Source organism: Cetorhinus maximus, chromosome 8 (assembly GCF_964194155.1).
Source record: "Cetorhinus maximus chromosome 8, sCetMax3.hap1.1, whole genome shotgun sequence".
Classification (NCBI taxonomy): domain Eukaryota; kingdom Metazoa; phylum Chordata; class Chondrichthyes; order Lamniformes; family Cetorhinidae; genus Cetorhinus; species Cetorhinus maximus.
Genome location: NC_135886.1, coordinates 29,890,643 through 29,913,022, shown reverse-complemented (window position 1 = coordinate 29,913,022; position 22,380 = coordinate 29,890,643). Strand labels below are relative to the sequence as shown.

General features: G+C 43.0%; 2 protein-coding genes across 6 annotated transcripts in view; one reads left to right on the top strand and one right to left on the bottom strand.

Annotated features, from left to right (window-relative positions):
• The window catches only part of LOC144683536 (peptidase inhibitor 16-like), a 697,419-nt gene that overhangs the window by 513,638 nt on the left and 161,401 nt on the right, over nucleotides 1–22,380 (top strand). The window lies entirely within an intron of this gene.
• Nucleotides 1–22,380, bottom strand: part of LOC144683537 (protein FAM107B-like) — a 153,153-nt gene that overhangs the window by 19,793 nt on the left and 110,980 nt on the right. The window lies entirely within an intron of this gene.

Sequence of the window (22,380 nt, the reverse complement as noted above, 5' to 3'; positions counted from 1 at the left end):
TCATTCTAACATGTTGAGCCATTCCTCAAAGTATCACAGTTCGAGTTCACTTTTCAGAAAACTGAAACCATTCCTTGCAACCAAAATCTTCATCCTCTTTAAGAGTGCAGGTTGCCTTTAGGTAGCCACCTGCATATCAGGCCCTCTGCCAATGTATGCAGCCTACGAACAGCAGGGACTGCATGCACCAATAATTTAAAATTGCAGGCAAAATAAATTTAGCATACACAATGCAACACAATTAATGAACACAGGTTAATCACGTACTGTGAACCTCACACCTAATTTTAATCCATTAACATTTGGTTATCCAATTTAACCCGTGTTAGTTTTATACATTTTATGTTCTGGAATCCAATGTATTGTACTGTGCCATCAACAACAACAATGGTTTATATTTATATAGCACCTCTGACATAATAGGTTGAATTTTTACGCCCCACAGGCGGGCAGGCACCCAACTCGATTGGGCGTAAAATCGCATGAGAAGACATTGGGTGATTGTCCTGACCTCATTGTGCACTTGCGCGATATTTCACTCGGCGGGCACGCGCAAAAGTTGGAAGCGCCCACTGACAATTAAAAGGGCAATTAAGCCCATTAACGATGCAATTGTCTCCGATTTTTCGAGGCCCATCCAGCCTTACGGTTGGTGGACGGGCGAATCAGCCAGGCAGCCTTTGCATTTTTCATCAAACCTCATCCAAGGGCGGGATGAAATTTCCATTATGAAATAAAATAAAAATAAATACTTGTGGACAGCACTTTTATCAGCTATATTTTCAGGTGATTGATTGTGATGCATGGACAATGTTTTGCAGCTTTTTAGACCTTTATAGCTTTTTCAGGTCTGCAGCTCCCTGAGGCAGCTGTCTGCCTTCAGGGAGCTTCCTCTCAGCGCTCACCTGTGCCCACAGAAACATCATCGCCGCCCTCTTCCTACCCCCACCCCGGCAGCGCTGAACTTTTCAGCATGTGTTTCACGCTGGCTGGTCGTTAATTGGCCAGCCAGTGTGAAATCACAGCCGGGGGCCGATTGCAGTCGGGGGCCCATTTCCCAACTGCTCCCGGGCCTGCCAATCCCGCGTGCCAGCCAAAGGTAAAATTCAGGCCAATAAAACATTCCAAGGCTCTACAGGAATAGTATAAACCAAAATACGCCACTGAGCAACATAAAGAGATATTAGATCAGAAGAGCAAAAGCTGGATCAAAAATGTAGATTTTAAGGAACGCCTTGATGGAGGAAGTGAGGTAGAAAGGCAGAGAGATGTAGGGAGGAAATTCCAGAGCTTAAGCCCTTAGCAACTGAAGGCATGGCCATACAAACATATGAAATAGGAGCAGAAGTAGGCCTATCGGCCCCTCGAGCCTGCTCCGCCATTCAATAAGATCATGGCTGATCTGTTTGAGTTTCAAGTTCCATATTCCCATCTATCCCCGATAACCTTTATTCCCTTGCCTAACAAGAATCTATCTGCCTCTGCCTTAAAAATATTCAGTGACCCCCACCTCCACCACCTTCTGAGGCAGAGAGTTCCACAACCTTCAGAGAGAAAAAGTTTCTCCTCATCTCTGTCCTCTAAAGCCAACCCCTAATTTTAAAACAGTGCCCCTAATTCTGGACTCAGCCACGAGAGGAAACATTCTTTCCATGTCCACCTTGTCAAGAATATTCAGGATCTTATATACTCCAATCGAGTCACCCCTCACTCTTTTAAACAACAGTGGAAGCAAGCCCAGTCTGTCCAACCTTTCCTCATAAGACAACCCACTTATTCCAGGTGTCAATCTAGTAAACCTCCTCTGAACTGCCTCCAATGCCTTTACATCCTTCCTTAAATAAGGAGACCAAAACTGCACACAGTATTCAAAGTGCGGTCTCACCAATGTCCTGTATAACTGAAGCATAACATCCTTACTTTTATATTCAATCCCTCTCGTAATAAAGGATAGCATTCCATTAGCCTTCTTGATTACATGCTGTATCAGCATACTAACTTTTTGTGACTCATGCACGAGAACGCCTCGATCCCTCTGCACCTCGGAATTCAGTGGTGGATTCAGCGGTCGATTAAAATGCTCAAGAGGCCAGAATTAGATGATCATAGTTATCTTGCAGGGTTGCAGAGGCGGAGGATGTTACAGAGAGCGGGGCGTGGGGGTGGGGGGTGGGGGGTGGGGATGCGGGGGAGGTGGGGTGAAGTCATTATTAGATAAGCAAGATAACTTGTAGGGTTGTGGGGCTGGAGTAGATTACAGAGATAGGGAGGGGGCAAGGCCATAATTAAATGAGCCACAACATCTCGGAGGGGTGGAGCTGGAGGAGATTACAGAGATAGGGAGGGGTGAGGCCATGGAAGAATTTGAAAACAACTAAGAGAATTTTTAAATTAAGACATAGTTTGACTGGGAGCCAGTGTAGGTCACTGAACACAGGAATGGTAGGCATGATCAGAACTATAGCACAAAAATATGTGCAATTTAGAATTACTTTCACCTGGAAACCTGAATTTGTATCTCATATGAGACTGCACGAAAGTACCAGTTATGTAGATTAAAATGAATTGAGGTCGACAGATTTTTCTTATTTCCTATTGTATTATCTTCTAGCTTAGTTTTCTGTCAATTGGTCTGGTGCTGAAATCAAATCAATTACATGGATGGGGGAGTTCAGTTGTAACCATAAGCTAAAATGCCTCAAGACAGAAACAGTTTGGAAATTGAATAGCTTAATCTTAACTGATGGTTCAAAGTTGCATGGCAAATGATTATATTTTTTTATTAAATACAATATTAGAATATCATTGGTATTTCAAACCACTCTATGGTAAATGTGTCATCAAGTATATGGGTCCACAATACGGATCCACAGGGCAGGATTTTACGACTTTTGGCAGGGAGACGGAGGCAGAATGGAAACTGAGTGGCCCACTTGCTTTCGATCCCATCATTTCAGATCGCCGAATCAAGCGTGGATGGGCAATTAGCATCCGCCCAGCGGAAAGGCGACCAATTAGCGGTGTGATGGGGGAGGGGTGGAGGGGGGGCTCTGCACCTTATTGACAGTCTAGGCTGGGATATCATGTGGCGGAGGGTTTATGACGTGAGCAGGAAGTCAACCACGGCTACAAATTTAAAGGCCCGCCTGCTCTCTGAATCTGGCTTTATTTGTTACAGAAGGCTCAACAAAGTCAATAAGTGAACTAAAAAGTCATACAGGTGCTGCCACCTTCACCCGAATCTGCTGCTATATGCAGCCATGGTCCAGGTGGCAGGCCTATTTCTCTGCCCTTGTGCCACCTCGTCATACCTGCCATAAAGCACTCCCTAACCTTTCTCATCCAGTGTGCAAATAATGCAGCAGGCAACAGAAGCTTGCATTCAAGTGGCTCCCTGACAAGCTTGATGGCTCATAAATTGGTAATTTCAAAATGGCAAAAACAGAATTACCTGGAAAAACTGAGCAGGTCTGGCAGCATCGGCGGAGAAGAAAACAGTTGACGTTTCGAGTCCTCATGACCCTTCGGCAGAACTGAAGTATAGTTAGGAGAGAGGTGAAATATAAGCTGGTCTAAGGTGGGGGGCGGGGGGAGAGAGAAGTTGAGGTGGGGTGGTTGTGGGGATAAGCAAGCAGTGATAGGAGCAGATAATCAAAAGATGTCACAGACAAAAGGATCAAAGAGGTGTTGAAGGTGGTGATATTATCTAAGGAAAGTGCTAATTAGCAGTGATAGGAGCAGATAATCAAAAGATGTCACAGACAAAAGGATCAAAGAGGTGTTGAAGGTGGTGATATTATCTAAGGAAAGTGCTAATTAGCAGTGATAGGAGCAGATAATCAAAAGATGTCACAGACAAAAGGATCAAAGAGGTGTTGAAGGTGGTGATATTATCTAAGGAAAGTGCTAATTAGCAGTGATAGGAGCAGATAATCAAAAGATGTCACAGACAAAAGGATCAAAGAGGTGTTGAAGGTGGTGATATTATCTAAGAAAAGTGCTAATTAGCTAAGACAAAAGGATCAAAGAAGTGTTGAAGGTGGTGATATTATCTAAGAAAAGTGCTAATTAGCACTTTTCTTAGATAATATCACCACCTTCGACACCTCTTTGATCCTTTTGTCTGTGACATCTTTTGATTATCTGCTCCTATCACTGCTTGCTTATCCCCACAACCACCCCCCCTTCAACTTCTCTCTCCCCCCGCCCCCCACCTTAGACCAGCTTATATTTCACCTTTCTCCTAACTATACTTCAGTTCTGCCGAAGGGTCATGAGGACTCGAAACGTCAACTGTTTTCTTCTCCACCGATGCTGCCAGACCTGCTGAGTTTTTCCAGGTAATTCTGTTTTTGTTTTGGATTTCCAGCATCCGCAGTAGCTTTTAGCTTTTTGTTTTTAATTGCAAAATGGCAGTGGCCTTCTGATTTCAGCACCCACTCACCTTCTGTAATTTGTGAGACTGGCATGATGACATTGTATTGCCAACCCGACGTCATCACGCTGTATTTTATGTTCGCAGAGGGTGGCCTGCCTGATTTGCAGCCGTAAAATCCAGCTCACAGTAAATGTACTTGTGCCCCCAAATTGGTTAATGAATTTATTCACAAAGTAATGATATCCTACAGCCTAGAAAGATTCTAAATTTAATCATGATACTTTGTTGAGTTAAAAAGGTTCAGTGATCAATGGTAGAATCTCTTTAATTAGATTCAGTGTCGGTGGATTGGAAGAAGAAGGGGAGAGGAGAAAAGAAAAATAGTACTCTCATTCTGCTCACTAGAAGAGGTATTTATAGAACTTTATAAATCACTGATTAGGCCTCAGTGGGAGTATTGTAATCAATTCTGGCATCACACTTCAGGAACAATGTAAATACTTAAGAAAGAGTACGGAGGAGGTTTACCAGGATGGTACCAGGAACTTCAGTTATGGAGAGAGACTGTATAGGTTAGGACTGTTCTCCTTGAAACAAAGAAGGATCAGAGGTGGCATAATAGAGGTTGCCAAGGTAATGTGGCGTATTGATAGAGAAAGGCTGTTCCCGCTGTTATACCCCAAAGGTAGAGTGGTATGCTGGCATTCACTGTCAGGGTTCACAAATAATAACCAGTTGGAGGAAGTACTGTAAGGTGTCAATGCATCAGGAACCATAAGAAGTTACTATATTCAGGAAAGAGAGGAAACTGTCATTTGATCGACAAAGAAAAGCTGAAGAGTATGATTTCAAGTTCACAAAATCATTAGTCTGTTCTATGTTACCTATATTCATACATGGATTTGAATCAAATCATTCAAAATATTTTCTCTTTACAGAAATATTTGCTATGGAAAAAAATCCCAACATTTACACAAATACTTGTGTTTGCCATATCTATAATGTATAATTCCCTTACTGAGATGGAGATTCCTGCTCCTAGGCATCTACTATCATCATAACTATTAAATACTGGAACATTCACAATTTGCCTATTGTTTCTCTAAGGATCCCTGACTCTTCATGAATGGGATGTTTATGATGAGAATATAATTCCTTTGCAAAGTTCCTGTCAGAAAACTAAATCTACATCGTCAGCATCAGCTTAGAGCTAGTGTATGACTAGATTCCACCTTTAATTATAGTAAAAACACTTGCACCTTATTGAAACTGTTCACTTTCTGTTAATCTCTAAATAAAATTCAGCTTTCAAGACAGTTGTGTCATTTACTTTACAGATTAACAACTTTTATTTGACATTGTTTTCAACCAGAACTCTTAATGATGTGTTGATTTTAAATTTCACAGGTTGGCACTGACCTGCCACTAGCAAAGTAATAAATTATTGTCTTACAATTTTCTTAAGTTTAGTTTATACGCAGGTCCTTTTTTGTGTAAATGCTTTTCTAATAATATCCCACAAATGAAGGTTAAACAACTGAAGCCAAACTATATCATGAATACTACCACCAGGAAAACTACTTGCCTCTAAAGTTTGGCCCACAACTGTCACTATAATCCAATATCGTTAAAAACCATTTCAAAAGTAGTTGACTTTTAAAACAGTTTTATCCATATACAGGGATGGTATAATTTTCTCTCATATTCTCTCACCTCTAATCTCCAACACACCCTGCTACTGCAATCCTTTTTGTCTTTACTGATGCTACAATGGACATCATTGTACTCCAGAAGGAAGAAGAGCTTAGTGCTCCCACTTATTGTCAAGTCCAGATTGGACAGTGCACACCGTAGGGTGGAATTACACCTTACGTTCTGCCATTTTATGATGAGAGGAGATAATTGAAAACTTCAGCTAATGTTAAAGTATCAATAAAACTTAAGTTGGTAGGGAATAAATTTCTCTATTTTAAAAACTAGGTTTTGGGTATCCAATTTCAATCTAAATGTTAAAGACAATCCACTTAAAAAATGGATTTCTTTGTGTAAACCCCCCCTCCCCCATTCCCCCCATCCAGGCCTCCGAATGCCCTTGAGCCTTCAATACCTTCTCCCCCGGGTCTTTGAACCCCACCCAGGACCCCTTATGGATTCTGACCCTCCCAGAACTGACTGATCTCCTTCACTAACTCTCTGATGACCCCCACAAGTGCACCCCGACCCCAGGCCTCCAGCACAGGATCCATCCACTCTCCACCTGGGACTGCAGGATTGGTTCGCTGCATGATCAGCCCCCACCCCTTCAATCAACCCCCACTATCCCATCAATTGCTACCACCACCCCCACCCATCCGCAGGAATTGATACCTATCCTATCTTCCCCCAAGCTTGAAACTACCTTGTCCTGCAGCGTCCATCAAACTGCCCTCCTCCCAAATGCCCATCGCCTGTTAATCAGGCTAACTTCCAGCTGGGGAACCATTTGGTGACATCACATGCACACTGCTATTGTCTTACCAAACCCAACCACCCGCCCACGCCCCCCCTTCATCACCACCACTTACGATAAGTCAAGTAAGATAAAATCCAACCCTATGTTACATCTTTCTCATCTCTGTATTTTTAACCTAGGTTTTTCATTAAGGGATTTCAAAAATAAATTATCTTTGATAAGTTTTTGTAAGTTCACCCTAGAGGTATTCTATGTGGCCTTACCTTTGCTACTGTTTTGCTGGTCTTTAAATATGTTTGAAGTTCCACCTCATTCCATCTCTGACTCATTTTGTCTATGCGACCCACCTCCTCTTTGCTTGCCTCTATTCCCATCTAGCGGCTCACCACCCAACTTCCCTTCCTGTTAGCTGATATTGTTAACCATTCCCACTTCTCAGGTACTGTCCCTTGCCTGTTCAAATCTACCATCAGCACCTGCCATCTTAAAAATCCCAGTCTTGACCCCTTTTACCTTGCAAACTCCCAGCCCATCTCCCAACTCCCTTTTCTCTTCAAAGTCCTTGAATATGCTGTCAGCTCCTGAGTCTGTGCCTATCTTCCCTGGAATACCACATTTCAATCCTCCAACTAGGTGTTCACCCAGCCACAGCACTGAATCAACCCTCGCCAAAGTCACAAATTACACCCTAACTGTCTGTAGCCATGGTGAACCATCCCTCCTCACCCTTATTAATCTTTTCTGCAGCATTTGACAATGTTAACCGTATGAACCTTATCCAACGCCTCTCCTCCATCATCCAGCTTGAAGGGACTGCCCTTGGTTGATTCTATTCTTATCTATACAATTGTAGCCAGCGAACCACCTACAATATAGCTTCTCTTCCTGCTCCTGTGCCCTTACCTCTGGAGTGCCACAAGAATACATCCTTGGTTTACCTTTTTATTTCTTATCTACATGTTGCTCCTTAGCAATTCTGCTGCAGATTCTAACGGCCACTCTACTTTCATCAATTAATTCTTTTATTCAAAAATATACATTATTCATAAAATTTGTGAAAGTGCATTACATAACAGTTCAAATTTAACACGATATAAAGTAAAGTAGAATAGCTGTTTCTTTCAACACAGTATGTGGCACTCTGAGGTGCCTCATTGCACTTTAGGGGAGATAGTAGCGTAGCGGTAACGTGAGATGAGTAATCTAGAGGCCCAGGCCTTTGCTCTGAGGACATGGGTTCAAATCTCACCATGGCAGCTGGTGGAATTTGAATTCAATTAATAAAAAAAATCTAGCAGTGAAAGCTAGTTTCAGTAATAGTAACCATAAAACTATCATCGATTGTTGTAAAAACCCATTTGGTTCATTAATGTCCTTTAGAGGAGGAAATCTGCCATGCTTCCCCAGTCTGGCCTACCTGTGATTCCAGACTCATTGTAATGTGGTTGACTTTTAGCTGCCCTCTGAAATGGCCTAGCAAGCCATTCAATCTCAGGGAAATTAGGGATTAGGGATGGGCAACAAATGCAGGCCTTGCTAGTGATACCCACATCCCATGAAAGAATACATTTTTTAAAAACTTACAGATTATCTTTACAATAACCATTTCATGTCAAACATAACTCGAGGGATTTTACATGGCTTCCAATGCCTCTGTGTGCTATAGCAAGAGGGCCTTAGATAGTGGCCTTTCTTCATTGAGGCTTTGCAGTGGCCCCTCCAAGCATCCCTCAGCTCGTAGTCCTGGATCTTAGAATGTGCCAGTTGCAACACTCGGCCATGGCAACTCTTTACACTAGAAAACCAGGAAGTTTTGGGCAGACCAAAAGGACTTTTCACTGAGCTGATGGTCCTCCAGCAGTTGATGTTTGTCTCAGTGTGCCTCCCTGGAAACAGCCTGTAGAGCACAGTATCCTGCATGACGGAGCTACTTGAGATGAACCTTGACAAAAGCCACTATATCTCTTTCCAGACCTACACCGTCCCAGAGGGAGGTGGATGATGGTTTCTCCCTGACCACAGCTGCTTGAGGGCAGTGTGCAGAGGAGGTGAGACCCTGGGTATGCAGGAAGGATCTGATGATGAGAACCATTCTCACCAACAGCTAAGTTAAGTCTTGGTTCTTGAAAGTTCTGGCAGTGAGACATTCTGCCAAATGACTTTGACAGTCTGCTTAGAGATCCATCTGACAGGATCCATCATCCCTTTTAGCTGCAAGTCCTCAAGGATAAGTGCCTGATAGATTTGTGGTCAAATGTGTTTTTGTGCACACAGTTTACCTTAAGGGATAGGTGGTGTGGCACTGTCTAACTGAATGGAGCATTCCACAACCATGTGGTCAGACCCATCCTTTGCAACACAGGGGACAGATAGAACCTCAGCGCATAGCGACACCTGGGGCTGAATTTTCTGTTCGTCGGGCTGGCGGAGCTGACCCAATGGTGGGCGGGCACGGACCTGATCACCACCGGCAATCGGGGCCACACCGCCATTTTACGTGGGCGGGCCAAGTAAGGCCCACCCAGTGTGATGTCTGCAAGGAAGCGCTGTGCGCTCCCTGTGCAGGCGGGGGGGAAGCCCTAAAATCGAGAGTGCGCTCTTTCGCGCATGTGCGCGAAAGAGCACACTCATCTCCCTGAGGCTAAGTGCAGCCTCAGGAAGATCGCCTTGACTTTTAAAAATATTAAAAATAGAGAAAAAAAATCCCTTACATGTCCCCTCGTGACAATGTCACATGAGTTGGGACATGTTCATAAATTCCATAACAACTTTATTACAATTTTTAAAACCCTACATGAAACTTCATCCCGCCACTGGATGAGGTTTCATGTTTTTTCTAGTTGCCGCCGGGGCTCCTGGCCTGCCCGCCAACCTTAAAATTGGTCGGGCAGGTCCTTTAATTGCTTAATTGATCCTGTCAATGGCCTCAATTGGCCATTGACAGGTTGGCGGGCCCGCAGCTGATTTTGCTGTGCCCCCGCCTTCCTGAAAATTTAAATGGGGCGGGGTTATGTCGGGGGTTCCGCCCAACGTCATCCCACATCATTTTATGCATCAGCGAGCGGGCCCCGCCCCCAACTCACCGACGGTAAAATCCTGCCCCTGGTGTTTGCATACCAAAGTCTATGCACAGCTTGAAGCAACCACATTGTAAGTGCGTGGCTGATCAGCTTGGTAGCCACATCAAATTAACAACTGCTTTCTGGAAGCAGCTAAACTAATTGAAGTACACATATCGAGACTAAAGACTCCACTATGTTTCATATCCAAGCACATGTTTATTTCTATATTTCTATTTGTTCTTCTTCTCTCCCTGGTGTCTTTAATTACATTTGATGATTATTATAGGACTGGAACTAGTTATGAGGAATAGAAGTTCATTTTTCCTATTGAACAGATGAGACCCACAGCCCACTTAGGTGATAGAAGCATTTAAATAGGGATTATTGGCATAGGAACTTCCTGGATTTGCAGTCTACGGGTGTTGTGCCAGGTCTTGGAAGGGCGACCAGCTGTGATGGTTGACTTAACAAGGGCTTTGGTTACCAGATTCCAAGGGCCCTGCCCAAGTACCTTTGAAGCCTGTTTTGACTGACAATTCCATGAGGAGAATTTTCTCCCCGTTGGGCAGGCTGGGCGGGGGCGGGAGCGGGCGTGGGCGGACGTGCAGTTGATCGCTGCCTGCGCTCCGCCATTTACCATGGGCAGGCCAATTAAGGCCGGCCCAGCATGACGCGCACCCGGAAGCGCTCAGTGCTATTTGTGTGGGTAGGGGGAGGAGGGAGAGTCAGGGCCTGCGCTCTTTTACGCATGTGCTTGAAAGAGCGCAGAAATCTCCCTGAGGCACGGAGCTGCCTCAGGGAGATTAATTTAAGAATAAAGCATTGCAAAAAAGAAAAGAAATACTCAGACATGTCCCCTCATGTGACAGTGTCACATGAGCTGGGCATGTTTATGTATTTCAATAAAAAATTTTATTTAATTTATAAAGCCTTCATGAAAACTCATCCCGCCCGTGGATAAGGTTTCAGGAAAAATGCGAAGGCCACCTGGGCTCTTCGCCTGCCCACCAACCTTAAGGGTGGACAGGCAGCCCAGACAATCAGTTCAATGAGTTGATAAATGACTTAATAGGCCTTTAACAGTTCGGTGAGCGCACAGCCAACTCCGGTGCATGCCCGCCGAACTGAAGATCAAAATGACGCGCGGTGACATTGGGACACATGCCCAACATCACTGCGTGTCATTTTAAGCGTCAGCGTGCAGGGCACACCCCCGCACGCCGACCAGAAGATTCAGGCCCATAGCAGGAAGTTGTTAGACTTGGTATAGGGGTATTTTGTTAGTCCACCAATTGTTACTGCCACATAGCCAAAGACAAATCTAGGATTCTGTAAACTTGTTTTTCTTACGTAAAAGCTGCTCAGGATACAAATTTTACTGCAGAGAACTGCAAACTCCTCCTGACTGCTATCATTTTGCAGCATATTGTATGTTAAGTGAATCATTGTGATTTATCGATCTACTGTGGTTCCATTTTTGCTTTTGCAAATTTCAATTCTTCATAACCTAACTCATACCTGTTGTCTGAGAAATATTGTCTGTCAGATTGTTACTTGCCATCAGTCAGAGGTTGTGAATTACTATTTTTAGTGTATGTATTGAAGTGAACAGGTTAATTCTTCATCTGGAGTATACCATTTCCCAGATTAGTTTGTCCATGAGGTTCACAAGTAGCATCAACTTCCCAGACATAAAAAGAATCAGCAGCTCTCCAAATCATCGTAACTTGTTTGTCCCTTCAAATTTGCAGGTAAAGTATTCTGAAGGAATAATGCTGCAAAAATTAGAATAAAATATCTATGTTAGTAGAAGTGTAAATACAAATTGATCTGGGAGGGGAACATTTCAGTTTATTGAAAAAGAAACCTGATAATGTTCTTAGGCTGGGCCTCACTATAGGATGGTCAATGGGCCACGCTTAATATCAAGAAACAGAGATTTTTGACTTTATTTTGTGATTTTTGATGGTGCAAATTTGAATTGAAATGAATCTTGTGAGCAAACCCTTTGTTCTTTAGCTCTGTTTCGAATGTTTATTTCATGTGGCTCACAGCTAGAGAGTCAATTTAGCTCTTTGAGTTATCCCTCTTAGGGTGATGGAGCAAATGTAAAATGTAACTTCCTCTCTGATCAAGTGTTAAAAATCATTACAATGGGGGAGATGTGAATATCACTGAGGAAACCCATTTCCTGACTCATCAATATATTGTTTGTTGTGATGTCTTTCAGATATTCAGAGAGACTGGTTTTACATCAAAGCAAGGAAACCCAGATAATTCAAGAGTAGTCCTGCAGCCTCCAGTATCAACACCATTTGTACTTCCATTTGGAATGTAGATGGGAGCTCCAAAAAGATTTCTTCCTAATAACCATCAGACACTCGAATTACTTCCTGAAAAGAACTGCAATGATTCAGCTTGTTTTTTCACTTACTTTTAAATATCTTATATATTAGCTATGTTTGGTTATTGTTCTGCATTAATATTCATGTGTCTTCTAGCTTCTGTATATTACTTGTCCTGTAAATAAATTTATATTTGGGAAAATGCTTGAGTCCATTATTGAGGAAGAAATAGCAGGATATTTAGAAAAGCTTAACGCAATCAAACAGAGTCAACATGGTTTTGTGAAAGGGAAATCATGTTTGACAAATTTGCTAGAGTTCTTTGAGGATATAACAAGCAGAGTTGATAAAGGGGAACCAGTAGATGTAGTGTATTTGGATTTCCAAAAGGCAATCGATAAGGTGCCACAAAAAAGGTTATTGCACAAGATAAGAGCTCACAGTATTGGGGATAATGTATTAGCGTGGATTGAGGATTGGTTAACACACAGAAGAGAGAGAGTCAGGTTGAATGGGTCATTATCAGGTTGGAAAGACATAACTAGTGGAGTGCTACAAGGATCAGTCCTAGGGCCTCAACTATTTACTATCTATATTAATGACTTGGAGGAGGGGGCAAAGTGTAATGTATCCAAGTTTGCTAATGATACAAAAATAGCTGGGAGGGCATATTGTGATGATGATATAAGGAATCTGCAAGGGGATATAGACAGGTTGGGTGAGCGGGCAAAAACTTGGCAGATGGAGTTTAATGTAGGAAAGTGTGAAGTCATGCACTTTGGTAGGAAGAATCAAAAAGCAGACTATTATTTAAATGGAGAGAGACTCCAAAAAAGTGCAGCACAGAAGGATCTGGGTGTACTTGTGCATGAAACATAAAAAAGTTAGCATGCAGGCGCAGCAAGTAATTAAGAAGGCAAATGGAATTTTGGCCTGTATTGTTTAGGGGGTTGGAGTTTAAAAATAGAGAAGTCTTGTTACAACTGCACAGGGCTTTGATGAGATCGCACCTGGAGTGCTAGGTACAGTTTTGGTCCCCATATTTAAGAAAGGATATGCTGGCATTTGAGGCAGTTCAAAAGAGATTCACTAGACTGATTCCTGGGATGAAGGGGTTGACTTATCAAGAACAGCTAAACAGGTTAGGCTTTTATTCATTACAATTTAGAAGAATGAGGGGTGATCTTATTGAAATGTACAAGATTCTGAGGGGGCTTGACAGGGTAGATGTTGAGAAGATGTTTCCATTAGTGGGGGAATCTCAAACTAGGGGACATAGTTACAGAATAAGGGGACACTCATTTAAAACTGAGGTGCAAAGCAATTTCTTCTCTCAGAGGGTAGTGAATGTCTGGAATTCTCTACCCCAGAGAGTTGTGGAGGCTAGATCACTAAAAGTATTGAAAGAGGAGGTAGATTTTTGAAATATCGGGGAGTTGAGGGCTATGAGGAGCAGGTACAAAAGAGGAGTTGAGGCCTGGGACAGATCAGCCATGATCTTATTGAATGGTGGGTCAGACTTGAGGGGCCGAATGGCCTACTCCCTCTCCTATTTCTTACGTTCTTATCATGTATGCATTGGTGCAGTGGTGTGTTATTTTTCAGGTTCTGAAGTTGTAGCAGAGTAACCATTGTCCAGAGAACAATATACGATTGATCATTAAACCTAGGCACAGAAACACTGTGAAGAATAAAGGTATAAATTTCAGTTCAAAATGGATTTATGACAATTAACATCTGGCCCTGACCATCAAGACTGGGGGAAGGAGTGAGAGAGAATCCTATAGTGTCAACTAAAGGGGGATAACTATCACCTAATGATCAAACAGACTGTTTAATGTTTAAATTAATGTAAATTGCCAGTAAACAAATGTTTCTAACACAAGAAAATAAATGGAGAGTTTGAACCGGTTTGTCCACTGCCAAGGGAAAGCAACGCTGATACGAAAATGAAATGCATAAATTATCAATAAAGAAAAGGAGCATTACAGATATGATACTGAGCCAAAGGAACAACCGATGCTGAACTAAGAGAAGCCCAAAGCATAACAGTACAACAGCAGAAGCAGGAACAAAATCAGTGTACCATCACATTAGCAGGGAGCGACTTCATGACCATAAGGATAACGAAGGGGGAGCCACTTGATTTGGCCCATAATACTGCAAAAACTAACTTTAAGAAATTGTTAAGATGGATTTTTAAGGGCACTTGAGTTGTTGGCATGGATTAGAGATGGTAGAAAAGTGATAAGGCTAAAAAGGTTGGTACTATCACTTAGTGATCAGGCCTTGAGTTCTCTGCCCAAAAGCAGGTCCTTGGTGATTATTTGCCAAACTACAGCAAAGTGCCATGATTTTTTTTTTTACCACAGGTAGGGCAAGGAGGCAGCCCCAAGTCTACCTCAGCCAGAATGAGAATCAAACCCTGCACTTTTGGTGTTAATCTGGTCCACATACTAGCCATCAAGCCAACTGAGCTAACCAGCCTGCGCACCACCCCTGACCCAATGATCAGTTACATAGTTTATTTTCATGTGACGATGCAATAAACAGTGCAGATTATAACTAAGTAAAACAAGCAATTCTCACTGCTTTTGAGTTCATGTCAGAGAGGTACAGGTGTAAATTTAAAATGTTAAGAAGGGCTTTTTACCATAGTTGGAGAACTAGAGCCTCTGGCGATAGATTGGAAGGTAGGAGGTCTGGTAATATGACAAGAGGGAGGCGTCAGGAGAGGAACCTGCATCTTTCCACTGCCATGGCACATTAACAGCAGCAGGAATCTCAGCAGAACCGCTATTCACCAGGCGGTCAATTGAACCACTTAAGAGCCCAATTAAGGGTCACTTCCCACTCGCACGGCATTTTGCCCACACCGAGAGAGCCTGCTGCCACATGAGATACAGGCAGGTGAACTTTGGCAGCTTTCCAATGAGTACCTGGGGTGGGGGTTGCTGGAGGGGGGGAACTACCTCCTTTATGATCACTCCATGAGAAAGGTCACCCTTGTGGCTAAGGTGCCATCACTGAAATGTGATCTCCCCACCAACCCCGATTGCCATACCTGCCTGCTTGGCCACCCCTTGTGGGGAAAAAAATCTTACCTGCTCTTCAAGAGTGCCTCAGCATTGAAACACTCTTCCACTCATGCTGCAGCCTCAGCAGTGGCATCGCAAGCAGTGGCACTGCTGAATGGCAAGCCCTTGGATTTGGCTTGGAGGTGGGTCGCCATCCTCTATTGAACAGGGGTAGTCCCAGTGGTGACCTGTTAATTGGCTGCCACCAGCAAAATGCCATCTCTGGTCCCAGGGGTGGCTTCCACTTTCCGTCTCAGCAGCAGGACTTCTCCGGTGCCAAAAGTTTCAGCCCCTCCTGATAGAAGTGAAAACTGTATCTGAGTTGTGGTTAGGACACAGTGTAACATCTATTGGTGAATGTTAAAAGGTTACCTCCTGAAGATGATTCAAGGCCATGGTTAATCAACCAAGAGAACAGGATCTTTTATCAAATTGCTAAGTGAAGAATGTCATCACAAATGTATGGCATTTTGTATTTTTGTAAGCATCATGGAGTAAACAAGTAGGCAGGTAAACAGATCCCATACTCGTTGACCAACAGGTGAGTGACCCTCTGAGGCAGAGATTGCATGGCCAAACAAGTCACATTGGGCTTGTTGCAGGGATGAGTTGAGGGTCCACCAGCCCGTGAGAAATATTTGTACAGAATAATATGTTTTTTTAATCAAATCGCATACAAACTTGGGCTTTCCAGTGAACAAAGTTATTTTTCTCTCTTCCATAGTTAAGGCCAGTTGTAGCACCCCCTTGTGGTTCCTCTACCACTGACAGAGCTGACTTCAGCATCTAACTTCCACATTGGATAGGCACTGGATCTGTGATTTTGATAGTTTCTACAGTTCACTGTCACACTGGGCGGTATACTTACCCCAGGGCAATCGTAGGAACACATTGTTTAGTTCTGTCCTGAATTTTAATTATATTTAATTATATTTATTTTTACCTAGCCCAGCTTTGTTTTTTGCTTCAAGTCATGTTCTGTTGAGTGGATCCATGGATCAGGACATCATCCATATGACATATGACTCCACCCAGTCCTTCCAGGATACCTGACATTGCCCTTTGAAAGATTGCTGGTGCTGATATGATGCCGAAAGGTAAGCTGTTGAAACAAATCCTCCCAAATGGTATAATGAAGGTTGTGAGCAACTTTGATTCTTCATCAAGGGTTAGTTGCAAAAACCACTATTTGCATCTAGCCTAGTGAAGATTGAACTTTTTCCCAATTTTGCTAAGTTCTTGTCCACAGATGACATAAGGTGAACTTCACATTTAATTGCTCTGTTCAGCTGGGTAAGATCTACGCAAATTCTGATAGATCTGTTGGGTTTTGGCATTGGGACCATCCCTGATCACAAGCTTGTTGGTTCTGTCACAGGTGAAATAACCCGTTGCTTCAACATTGAGTCAATTTCCTTCTTAATCTTTAGCAAGACTGGATGAGTAACTTTTCTGGGTGTAAACAGACGCACCAGCTCCATTTCAGAACATAGGGATGTGGTATGCTGCCTCCAGCTTTCCTTGTCCTGTGAACAGCTGTGGAAATTCAGCTCTGTGGTTTTTAGGCTGATCTTCTCAGCTTTCCAGTTCCTGTATACCTCCTGGTCCTTTAGTTCTAGACCTCCTGGTCCTGTAGTTCTAGACCTCCTGGTCCTATAGTTCTAGACCTCCTGGTCCTATAGTTCTAGACCTCCTGGTCCTATAGTTCTAGACCTCCTGGTCTGTGTAGTTTTATGCATGATGGCTGAAGAAAACTTTTCTCCAACCATGTCTCAGCATCAGAAAGAACTGAAACTGCTGCACCTGCGTCTAACTTAAAGCATTTCTTGTTTCCCTCTACTAGGTTATCTGAACTCCAGTAGCTTCCACTTGGTTCCTGGATCTCTCTAAGGAAAGGCATCTCAGTGTCATTGACATCATCTACTTCATGGAACTGGCCGCCTTTGAAGGCTTCTCTTTTTGCTTATTCTGTACAAGCTTTTCATTGTGACACACAGCCTGGAAGTGACCCTTCTTTCTGCAAAAATGTCATTCAGCCTCTTTGGTGGGACAATTTCCACACCTTTTTTTCCCACTACATCAATTTCAGTTAGCTGGGGTGGTTGATGGACGCTCTTCCTACCACTGCTGCTTTGCACGGCCACCTCTCTGCTTTTAAATTTAACATACTCCACTGAGTCTGTCATTTTTAGGATATGGTTTTCCCTGTTACCCTGAATCAATTTTGCTTCCTGACCTCAGCTTGTCTGCCCAGCTGGAATGCCTTTGTTAAGGATAAATCATCTCTCGACTGTAAGTGGTCAGAAAATGCTTCATCCAAGACCCCAACAACAATTCTGTCCCTGGTTAGTTCATCTTTTAAACTGCCATATTCCCAGTTCTCTGCAAGTCTATACTAATCATTGATAATTGTATTAATATTTTCCCCTTGTCTTTGAGTACACTTGTTAAATTTAGCCTGCTTGACAATGGCATTCTTTCGCAGATCGAAGTAGGCATCAGGTTCTTTTATGACTTCATTGTACGTAGCTTTTTCTTTGTTGATCCCTTGCCTGACTAGAATATCATTTGCACAGCCACCCATTATATATAATAGCGTACTGACCTGCTCACCACTCAGCTTCGCCGCGAGGCCTGATGCAGTACCATATCTGGTAAATCTTCAACACCAGTTCAGCCATGCTTCTGCTTGGCTGACACCTGTGATCTGCTCAAAACATTCCAGTAATAGCAGAGACTTTTCCATACTTTTCCTTATACTCTCTGCCAACTTATAATATTCTTGGTCTCATTGTGCTAATACAGGATACTTGCAGAGTCTGCTTAAGTAAGGAAAACATTAAATTTTTGAGAAACATCTTACTGTGGCTTCATTTTGTCAAGAGCAAGATCATGAGATACTACATCACTTCCTGGTGTGATGAGGATGTGCTTTTTAAAGACACAATTTCTAATTTTCCTTTTTCTGGCTATATTTTAAAAACTAGAACCCTCTAAAAACAATGGAAAACTGCCCAGACTGCAACAATACACACAATTTCACATTTCACCAAGAGGGATTAAAAACAGACACTAAACCCCGTGGGGAGCGTGAAAGACCCCTTCCCCCTCTATCCAGCTCTACCTGTCCCAACCCCCCCTTAAACCAGTTTATATTTCACCTCTCTTCTATTTTTACTTAGTTCTGTTGAAGGGTCATTCGGACTCGAAACGTTAACTGTGCTCCTATCCACAGATGCTGCCAGACCTGCTGAGTTTTTCCAGGTATTTTTGTTTTGGTTTTGGATTTCCAGCATCCGCAGTTTTTTGCTTTTACCCCATCCCCTGTTGGCTTCACACCATCCTGAGACTTTTCAAATGCTTCCAAGATGAGACATCAAAATGCCTGAAACATTCTGAAACAATAAATGCAGCAGACATGAACTAATAGAATTTCTCTGGAATATACAGCCAGCAAGATACTTTAAGATAGAAGCAAAATACTGCAGATGCTGGAAATCTAGAACAAAAACAAAAATACCTGGAAAAACTCAGCAGGTCTGACAGCATTTCCGGAGAGGGATACAGTTAACATTTCGAGTCCGAATGACTCTTCATCAGAACTAAGGAAAAATAGAAAAGAAGTCAAATATAAGCTGGTTTAAGGGTGGGCGGGGGGGGGGGGGGGGGGGTGACAGGTAGAGCTGGATAGAGGGCCAGTGATAGGTGGAGATTGTCAAAAGATGTCATAGACAAAAGGGCAAAGAGGTGTTGACAGTGGTGATATTAGCTAAGAAATGTGCTAATGGGGACATTAAGGGTAGAAAGCAGGATGAGCAAGGGACAGATAGCCCTAGTGGAGGTGGGGTGGGGGGGATTGAAATAGGCTAAAAGGTAGAGATAAAACAATGGATGGAAATACATTTAAAAATAATGGAAATAGGCAGGAAAAGAAAAATCTATATAAATTATTGGGAAAAGGGGGATCGGAAAGGGGGTGGGGATGGAGGGGAGAGTTCATGATCTAAAGTTGTTGAACTCAATACTCAGTCCGGAAGATACTTTAAGGACTCCTTACTAAGCAGGGAAGAGAGAGAGAACAAAAGACAATGCTGTACTGAACACAGGCTGTTTTGAAGCTGTGTGCCCTCTCAGTCTCTCTCTCTCTCTTGGGAGTGCTGCCCAGTTTGCAAAATAACCATCCTGAGAAGAGAAATCTACTGCAATATGAAACCTTTTTAGAAAAGAATGTGGAAATCTGCTCAATACAAGTACACCTTGGAAGACAACTGAACCAAATGGCTGCAACATGGAATCACTGCATTGAGACCAGCCTAGGAACAGCTAATTGCTTCTTTGTTTTATTTTTCATGAACTGTAAAAATCCTATAAGCCTATCCTCTATCTCTGCCATCTGCACTGCTGTGTGTGAGAGTGGGAGAATAGGAGAGTCATTTTACCCATCCTCACTTGGTTGTAACACTATGATGATGTATACTGTCTCGTTAGCATATCACACAGTTGGAATTAACCCCTTACACTACACTGTGACGCACCTCAGGGTGTTTCATGCCGTCAAAGGTGCTACATTAATATAAGTTGTTGTTGTCATGCAGCATCAGTGGACAGAGAGACAGAGCTAACAAAGGCCACAGATCTGAAATGTTAACTTTGTTTCTCTCTCCACAGTAGCTGCTATACCTGCTAAGTATTTCCAGCATTTTCTGCGTCCATTACTATTTATCTCATTATTTCTCAGGAATGTGCTGTGTGAAAATTGGCTGCAGTCCTTCCTTATGTCACAATTACACTTCAGGAAGTAATTAATTGACCATGAAGTACTTTGGAATATCTTGAGGTCATGAAAAGGGCTTTATAAATGAAATATTTTCCACTTTATTTGTCTAGTGTATGACTGTTACACTCCAGATGCCACATTCTAGACTAAACATTTTGGTAAAGAAATTGGCTTTGCACCAGAAAACAATGGCATCTGCCAGATGCTCACTCCAAATTGGGCCTCAGCTCTCATCAACATAAAATAACAGAACTGTGGACACCATTCCGCTGCAGCTCATGGGTTGGGGCTCTATATAATTTTGATTGCTTTTGATACACAGCCAATGTGCAATTAAACCCTGGTAAGAAGAAGAGCTGTGTGGTCTGGAATAAATCTTTCCCAACAACTATGTAACTCTGAGTACATTCACAGTTCTTGACTTTTTTTTTCCAGGAGTGGGACATGAACCCACTACCTTCTGACTCAAAGGCGAGGGTGCTATGAACTGAGCCACAGCTGACACCTGTGTCAAAACCCTGGTGGAAATTGCAACTCTTTTCGAGTACAATCACAGTTCTTGGTTTCCGGGAGTGGGATATGAACCCACAACCCTCTGATTCAAAGGCGAGGGTGCTATGAACTGAGCCACAGCTGACACCTCCCTCAAAACCCTGGTGGATTGTAACTCTTTCGAGTTATCAACAGATCGCATGTAACTCTTTCGAGTACATTCACAGTTCTTGGTTTCCGGGAGTGGGACATGAACCCACAACCTTCTGATTGAAAGGCGAGGGTGCTATGAGCTGAGCCACAGCTGACACCTCCAGCCAAGAGGACACCAGAGCTGGAAATAAGCAAAACCCTGGTGGGCAAAGGGGGGAGGCGGGGGGGAAGGTAAGCATTGGGGATAGGATCCCAGCAGGAGCGGCTCAACTCCTCCTGGTTGCACATTAATGTGAGTACAAAAAATTCCTTCCCTTTCCATCAGCAGCTTCTACCAGCTGCTTTAATGATCACTAGTGCTTTGCATTGCATATTCCGACCAGTTAATGCCAAGTTTGGCAACGGGCTCCTAAAACAGGCATTAGACCCCTGATTAGCATATTCAAGGAGCTCAACAACTGTTTTTGGCAGGTGCTGTGGACACTTGAAAATCACTGGCTGAAAGGGACAATCAGGCAAATGAGTGCCTCCGACGCTAGTTTTCTTTCTGATGAACAGACTAACAGGAGCCAATTTTCCCACCTTCGTTACAGACGCAAAACAATCTTAAAAAAAAGAGAAAATCAGGCCTTTCATTCCTTGTTCTGCCCTGACACTTAAAATCCACAATCGATTTCAGCTCAGAAACTGCTGATAAGGAATTACAATTACATGGATTCTCATGTGAAGCATTTGAGCTGTGATTTTAAAGAGATAATCAAATTGGGAACTAAACTTAAAGCTGTACTCCAAACACCAGATTAATGAGCAGAACCATGCAAGATCTGCTGGTAATTCAAATAAACAGAGATGACATACAAATCTACATACAAACTACAGGTTGTTTGGAACAGTGAATGATGTTTCTGTACAATGGATGGACACATATTATAGTCCCCATTACCATCTCTTTTTACATTTCACAATCATCCCTCTTGACTTTTAATCTCTCCCTTCCACAAACCCTTCCCCTTTGTCCTTTCCTCCCCTCTTCACTTTCCTTGCCTAATTTTAAAAACCGTTACCCTAAACAATCCTAGTTCTGATGAAGGTTAACTATGGGCAGAAATTTTCACTCAGCAGGCGGGCACGCGCCCGACCTGCTTGAGCGTGAAATGACGCGGGTTGACGTCGGCTGAACATGCCGACGTCAGCGCGCAGTTGCGCGATAGTTCGGTCAGCGGGCACGCGCTGGTGTCGGCAGCACGCCCGCCGACAATTAAAAGGCCTGTTAAGGCCATTAAATAATCAATTAAATTACATTTTTCGCTGCCCGCTAACCGTTAAGCAGCCTTTGCATTTTTTTGGAAACCTCATCCACAGGCGGGATGAGGTTTCCAAAAGCAAATAATAATAAGTCTTAAAATTTAATTAATAACATGTCCCTGCTCATGTGACAGAGTCACATGAGGGAACATGTTTTATTATATTTTCATTGGCTTCATTTTCTCTTTTAAAAACGTTTCATCTCCCTGATGCAGCTCTTTGCCTCAGGAAGATTATTCAGCGCTCACTCGTGCGCATGCGCGAAGTTTGCGCTCGGCCCGCTCACCCTCGTCCCCCCACCCGCACAGGCAGTGGTCAGCGCTGCCACTCGCCTTTCAC